We start from the raw sequence: 7,371 nt of genomic DNA, 5'->3' as shown, positions 1-7,371 counted from the left end.
ATACATACATGACACGCTCCCGATGCTCAGTTAAAAAAATGCATTCCTGAAGAAGGGAGGGTGCGACGGGCTTTCATACATTCAACATGTCGGAAGTGTACGCAAGGAAAACTGTCAGTACGCTAAATGTAAAAATAGAAAAGTGACCGTACTGCATGCATATCGCCACGTACCAGCCCATTTCAGGCACTGCCCATAGCAGATCTATACAGGAGGAGTTGGGGAAGGTGGAGGGTTTCTGAAAGAGCGCTGTACTGCTACAGAAAAGGCTAACCAAATATTTGAAGGTTGAGCACACAAGCTTATTCGCTACTGATACAGCAGGAACCAATCAGCTGTGACTATAGGATGATATGATTGCACACAGGTTGAGTTAAGGACATATTAGCCTGCACCATCTAGAGTTTCATGACAGAACTTTGTATTTATGTATGTTAATTCTACCTCTTTCCTTTTGGAAAACTGTCTCATCTTATCCCACTCACTCCTTTAATTATTATAATTGGACAAAACAGCACCTCTCACACACCCACAGAAGCTCTATGCACTTCACTGAGACAAACACACAGATGCACAACTCGGCCTTGCGTATACACAGTGTACTGTATGCTATTATTTATGAATGTAGAGAGCGGGGTTGCGTGTTTTGTCTGTTCTCTGTATATGTATGAGTGTGTGTTTCTCTGTTAGCTCCATGGCAGACTGTTAAATCATTCAGTCTACATCTGAATCAACAGCTCATGTTTCACTTTGCTTGCAAGTCTTTGCTGGCCCAACACACACAGTGTACACACATATACACACAGGATGATTTGAGTCTTTTGGGGAAGCTGAGTGTCTACAGTGTGGTCAGAGGAATTCAAACAGTGAGAACAGGTTTGTGCAGTGATATGTAAGAAGATTTGAGCTTTGTGTTGTTGTAATCCTATAGCAAATCATTCTGCATTTAAAGGCACAATATGTAAGATTTTTGGATTAAAACTGAAAACGAATTGTTATATAGCTTAACACATTTAATCTTGTTTAAATCTCGTTTTCTTGATGATATCAATATCATATTCTAATATTAATCTAGCTTACTGCAGTGCAATGAGTGTCTCATAGCAGTGAATGCACAGAGTAACATTATAACATCATTATACTACTGCTTATACTACTGTAACATTAATAATCTCATCCATGAACATGATTTATGCTCAAATCCCATCAGATTCTTTTCCTATGGTTGTGAGGTGCAGACATGCCCATGATTCAATCATAGCATCATCAAGCTACGCCTTTGTTTTTAAAAGGTGACCTCTAATGACAAAAAATTACATATTGTGCCTTTAATCACGTATATGCTTTTATGGTGAAACTACACCTTTTTGTGTCATGTCTATTTTTACCATTCAAATGTGTAATATGGCATGAGCAGCACAGCAAAATGGACTTGATCTGTGGCAAAATGATCACAGCACTGTTACTTCTGCCCTATGGCTCTATTTTGACAGTGTTTAAAACTGCATTAGCTCCGTCATGCACCATCATTACCCCAAACACCATAAAAAACATGAAAATCATCAAAATTGTTGTTTCCTTTGTATAATTTACTGCGTTTGTAGTGTAATGAGCCACAGCCACTTATTTCCACAGCCAGTAAGTTTGAACTGTTCTCAACCAATCATTGATGACTTGTGACAGACCAGACCAAATTACAGTTGATCTTTTTTTTTTTTTTTTTGGTCAGAGTGTGCCTATGAATGTACAATATATATTTATTCTTATTTTTCAAAATTACTCAATCATTTTGAATTATCCATCAAAATTTGGCAAAGTTGTGATTAATGCTGCTTCTGTCCTCACATATCAGTGTACTTTCTTCAGGTTGTTTCTTTTGTTAACTATGGGGATTTTTGAAATCTCTGTCTACCCCATTATTGAACTCTCTGCCTGTCCTGTATCAGTTATCCGTCTCATAACCCTCTACTCATGCTATCCAGTTCTTTGGCACTATCTTTGCTGGCTCCATTTAGTCCTTCAGCTCCTCCTACGCTGGCTCCTAGCATCTTGGATCCATCTTGGGCTTCCTGTTCACCAGCTCCACCCTGGTGTGTCGACCCTCTACTCCACCTCAAACCTGCGATGACCCCAACCCCTGCAAGGATTTCAGATGACGCAAACTCTGGATCAACATGCACCCATCCCAACTTTTGCTATATATCCTAATCATTTGAGCTTATTATTTCTGCCTTAAATTAATACATTGTTTAAACTGCCAGCTCTGCATCCTCCTCCTCTGTCCTTGCCCTCTCTCCTCTGTTGGACTGCTAACCCTAACCCTATTTTTTTTTTTTTTTTTTTTTTGATGTTTTAAGGCATGTGAATATTCTTAAGAGGGGAGGGGTTTGTAATTTGTATTAAGTTTGTGTATATATATATATATATATATATATATATATAATTTTTTTTTATTTTTTTAATGAGAACGTCTATGTAGGGAGTCCAGTCCTGCTCCCGGAGGGCTGCCTTCCTGAGTTTAGCTCCAACACATCGGGTCCAGGTGCATTAAACGGAGGTTACAACTAAACTCTGCAGGACATAGGCCCTCAAAGAACAGGATTGGGCACCCCTGGTCTTTTGTTTTTACACTATATATATATATATATATATATATATATATATATATATATATATATATATATATATATATATATATATATATATATATATATATATATAGTATATTTTCTTTCTGCTCTCTCTCCCCCACCTCTTCTCTATCTGTGGCCTGACCTTGTCTGCCCTGAGTGCATTCAAAGGCGGTGGGATGCCTGTAATTGGAAGGGATGGGATGGAGCCGGGGGTGAGGAGGAGTGGAATTATAGATAGATAGGGGAGAGGGAGTGCCTTAAGAGGTAGTTAGGGAGAAATGTACAAATTACATTTTTTAAAGAACCATGGAAAATGTTTAAATAGGTAAAATGCCAATTAAAGAACAAATCAACTTGCAAAAATTAAGAGATCTATGTACAAAATAACAGAACAGAACAGTTATGTAATTATATCAGCTGTAAGAATTAAACAACTTAGCATTAATGAATTAATATTACAATAAAATTAATATCTGTTTGTCCACTGAATATTCAGTGCAATCATATATAACTTCTAAAAAGACGTTATTTTCCTGGCCATGGTGGTTGGGGACTGTATGAATTACTCAAAGGTTTTTCAGGTTTTGCAAAAAATGTAGCCAGAGTCACATACTTGCAGTGCGGTTTAAGAGAGAGACTGAACTTAATGAAATAGAAAGACAGCAAAGGGGAGAGTAAACACAAGTAACAGTCAAGAGAAAGAGAGAGAGGAGATGTGTGTGTCTTTATTAGCACCTCTCCTTCTCTCATTTCATTTGTTAATTCAGCTGGCAGGAGGGTAACACATCATCAGCCTTTTAATTTACTGGATAGCCAGAGGCGTATACACACACAGCCTCTTACACACACACCTTATTAACACAGGATATGGGAAAAGGAACAATCATGTATCTATAATTAGATGCAACTTTGATGAGATTTGAAGATAATGCTCAAATCATTTAATATGGCATCAATAAGGTAACACTTCAGTAACACGCTATTATAACAAGACATTAACAAACATTATATAATGTTTAACACACAATTAAAAAATAATTATTTTAATATATCAACTATGACTATTCTAGCATGTATGTAGGGTGGTAAGTGTAACACTCAATAAATGGTAGTATCAATTATAGCTTAATACCCAATGAATTTAACCATATCAAGCAGAATTCCTGGAAAGTTTCATTTAAGCTATAGATATTGTTTTGAGTGAGTAAAAATGCCTCTGCTGACTTGCCAAATTTCAAAATTTTAGTCTATGCATTCCCTGAATAATAATAAAAAAAGTGTTTGGTTTATCCTTAGACTCTCCTCTGCATTAACTAATGATCTGTGAAATGTGTAATTTTAAGAGATGTTGCTAGTGGGAGGGGAAAGTAATGTTTTTGATTAAACATTACGATTCACATTATTTTATTTATTTATTTTAAATATGTGCACGGATAAAACATTTATAATAAAGACTGAAATATTCCAATAAAAAAATAAATGATGATCAATTTTGATTTCATGATGACTTTATTGATTGTTTCCAACTAAATAAAAGTCCATATATAGACCAAAAAAAAAAAAAAAAAATGGACCCAATTTACACACGACTGTGTGTAAACTTTTAACAAAACGTAATTCCACTCAAAAAAACAAAACAAAGAAGGCACATGGAATTTGATGTGAAATCCTCAACTTCAGTTTAACATGGGGCTCTTCAGCGGAACGCAGACTTGTGGTTGTTTAAAGCTGTGTTCTGCAGATGATTGCTGTATGGCATTGTTGTAATATTGACCAATCAAAGGCAGATGAGAGCTCTTTCCACTTCATGATGAAAGAGTACGAGTCTTCATATGTCACTCTAGAACTTCATTCATACTGATGGCAGATCAGACACTAATGTTTGTGTGTGTGTGTGGTTGGGTTCGATTTGTATCATTACTGACTGTAATAAAATACATTATTTTAAAAGTTTAAGAAAGTGTTTAAATAAACCATAAATTTTTTAAAGTTTCAATTCTAATATTTATTTCTTAAATTCTTCATTTTTTTAAATGTTAAAATGTTAGAATACTGGTGAACCTAATGCACATTGCATTCCCAAATGCAGAGTAAACTCACAGCACATACAGTCTACAGAAGCAGCGTTTGGACCGAGCCACTCTGAGACGCTTAAAACACTGTAAGCTCTTTCTATGAAACACAGACAGCCTTTGATTTAATAACCACATTTTGCTAGATTGCAATTAATTTCATTGACATTGATTAGTCCAGTGGTTCTTAAATCAGTCCTGGAGACTCACTGCAAATTTTGAAAAAAAAAGAAAGAAAAAAAAAAAAAGAAGGAAATTCTGTCATTAATTACTCACCCTCATGTCGTTCCACACCCGTAAGACTTTTGTTCATCTTTGGAACACAAATGAAGATATTTTTGATGAAATCTGAGAGCTTTATGTCCCTCCAGCTACGCAATTGAAATTTTGACGTATCAAAAAGTTAATAAATTGATTGGTTTAGTTCAAATTTGATGAAGAGACTTGAACAGATTGAATTTAGGCTTTTACTCACATGTAAACATTCATCAACATACACAGCAGTTATGGTAAACAGAAGCTCAAGCATTTCACTTGACATGCGAGAACCAATGAGGTTCATTCTCATGTTACGCCTCACGTTTGAGCTTCTGCAAGAGGTTTGTTCTCGCATGTCATTCAGGTTCGATTGTGCTTCTGTTTATGTTCGCTGATCAATTATTTGCGAGTAGAAGCCTAAATTAAATCTGTTCATCATAAAAAGCGATGAAGTCTCTTCAGAAAATTTGGACTAAACCACTCAATTCATATGGATTAGTTTTACGATCTCTTTATGAACTTTTTAAAGCGTCAAAGTTTCAATTGCGTAGCTGTCTATGGAGGGACAGAAAACTCGCAGATTTCATCAAAAAATCTTCATTTGCATTTCGAAGATAAACTACAGTCTTACCGAAAGTCTTTGAAATGACATGAGGGTGAGTAATTAATGGCAGAATTTTCATTTTTGGGTGAACTAAACCTTTAAATACATCTGTTCTCATTTGAGAAGCCATTTCACTCAGATACACGTCACAAAATTAGTCATATCAGAATATCTGTTGCAGGCCTACTTAAAATTAGACACAAGACAGATGATTTCTGTAACAATAATGCTAACTAAAAAACAGATTCAATATTCCTCAAAATTAGTAAAAACTGCAAAATACGAACAACAAATATTATGAAAAAGTATTTATTTGTTAAATATATTTAATCTTGTTTTAATAACCAAGGTCTTTGCTGCTTGCCGATGATCCAATTGTTTGTCCAGAAAAAAAAGTCCAGAAGGGCAGCGCAGGAGCATTCGTGTGACGCCCTCTACAGTTTGGGTGTGAATCTGCATTTTCTTCAGCCAGATGCATATTTCGTTTTTGGTGTAAAAGGACCACACATCTGCAATTTGTTTTGCTTTTCACATCGTGTTTGTCGTGAAAGGGCCTTTACATTATATATAAAAATAAAAAAGTGGGTGACGAGTGAGCAAGTGAGACGAGAAAAAGTTACTCAAATACTTAAATACTTTTGCATAGTTTCTTTTTTAGGCAGTAACGCAATATTGTAAAACATTACTTTTAAAAGTAACTTTCCCCAATACTGTCAATGACATTACAATTTTTTTTATTGATTCTGCAAGAGAATGCAGAACCAGCAGTGCAGTGTAATGTCAATGTTATTTTTTTTATTTTATCATTGACGCATAAATGTTGATTTAGTATTGTTTCGATGGTTTCTTGCTATCTGGGACACATGCATACACACGCACACACATAGACACCCAGCAAAATCACACACAAAGCTCTTGCTTTTCATGACTTTTCCCCTCTGCCCTTATGTATTCCACCATTTCTCTCCTCCTCCTCTTTCTGAGCCCTCGCTGCCCCTGATTCACAATCCACCTTGTGCTAGGGCCCCCCAAATCCTCAGTCCAGCCTCTGTCTGTTCATGTCTGGCTCTTTCTGACAAGGGAGGGAAAGAAGGAGAGAAGGAGGGTGGAGAGAGGGACTGTTTTCCTTTGTTTCCTGTCACAACACAAGCTTCATCAGGAGACCCGGCTTCTGACCCCTTCAGATTGTGTGAAACTGTAGGGAGTCAGAGGGAAACGCTTCTCGTTGCATTACGATGTGTGTGCGCAGTTCATGCACGTGTAACTGTGCAAGCGGATTTATATCAAATACGCTTGGTGTTATAAATGTCTATATGCTTTGGGGAAGTTATTTTCAAACTGAACTACCATAAAAAGTAACCATAAGCTAACTAGTACATTGTCTAAACTGAAACTTTTAAATTAGATAATCAGAGGATATCAGCATCAAACTTCATTTTAATACGCATAAACACTAAATAAAAAACAGTTTCGTTTCAATAGCTGAATTGAAAACACAGTGCTACAGCAGTATTTAACTAAATATTTATTATGCTTCTAAAAAGACGCCATAAAATGCCGCAGAGGGAGCTCCATGAACACATAAAAACAGCAGTGTAATGCAAGTAACTTGTAACTAGAAAACCAATTCTTTTCTGAAAACAGCTGAGCTACTGTCAGTGCTGAAAAGTTATGTATATGTGAGTGAGTGTGTGTGTGTGTGTTAAACTTTCTACACATGCGTGTGTGTGCGTTTGTAAGGGAACGGACCATCTGTGTCTTCCATCAGGGCCGTTGAGATCCTGCTGAGTCTACTGTCAGGCGT

This window comes from Chanodichthys erythropterus, chromosome 13, assembly GCF_024489055.1.
Source record: "Chanodichthys erythropterus isolate Z2021 chromosome 13, ASM2448905v1, whole genome shotgun sequence".
Lineage (NCBI taxonomy): Eukaryota > Metazoa > Chordata > Actinopteri > Cypriniformes > Xenocyprididae > Chanodichthys > Chanodichthys erythropterus.
This window is presented reverse-complemented; position numbering follows the sequence as displayed.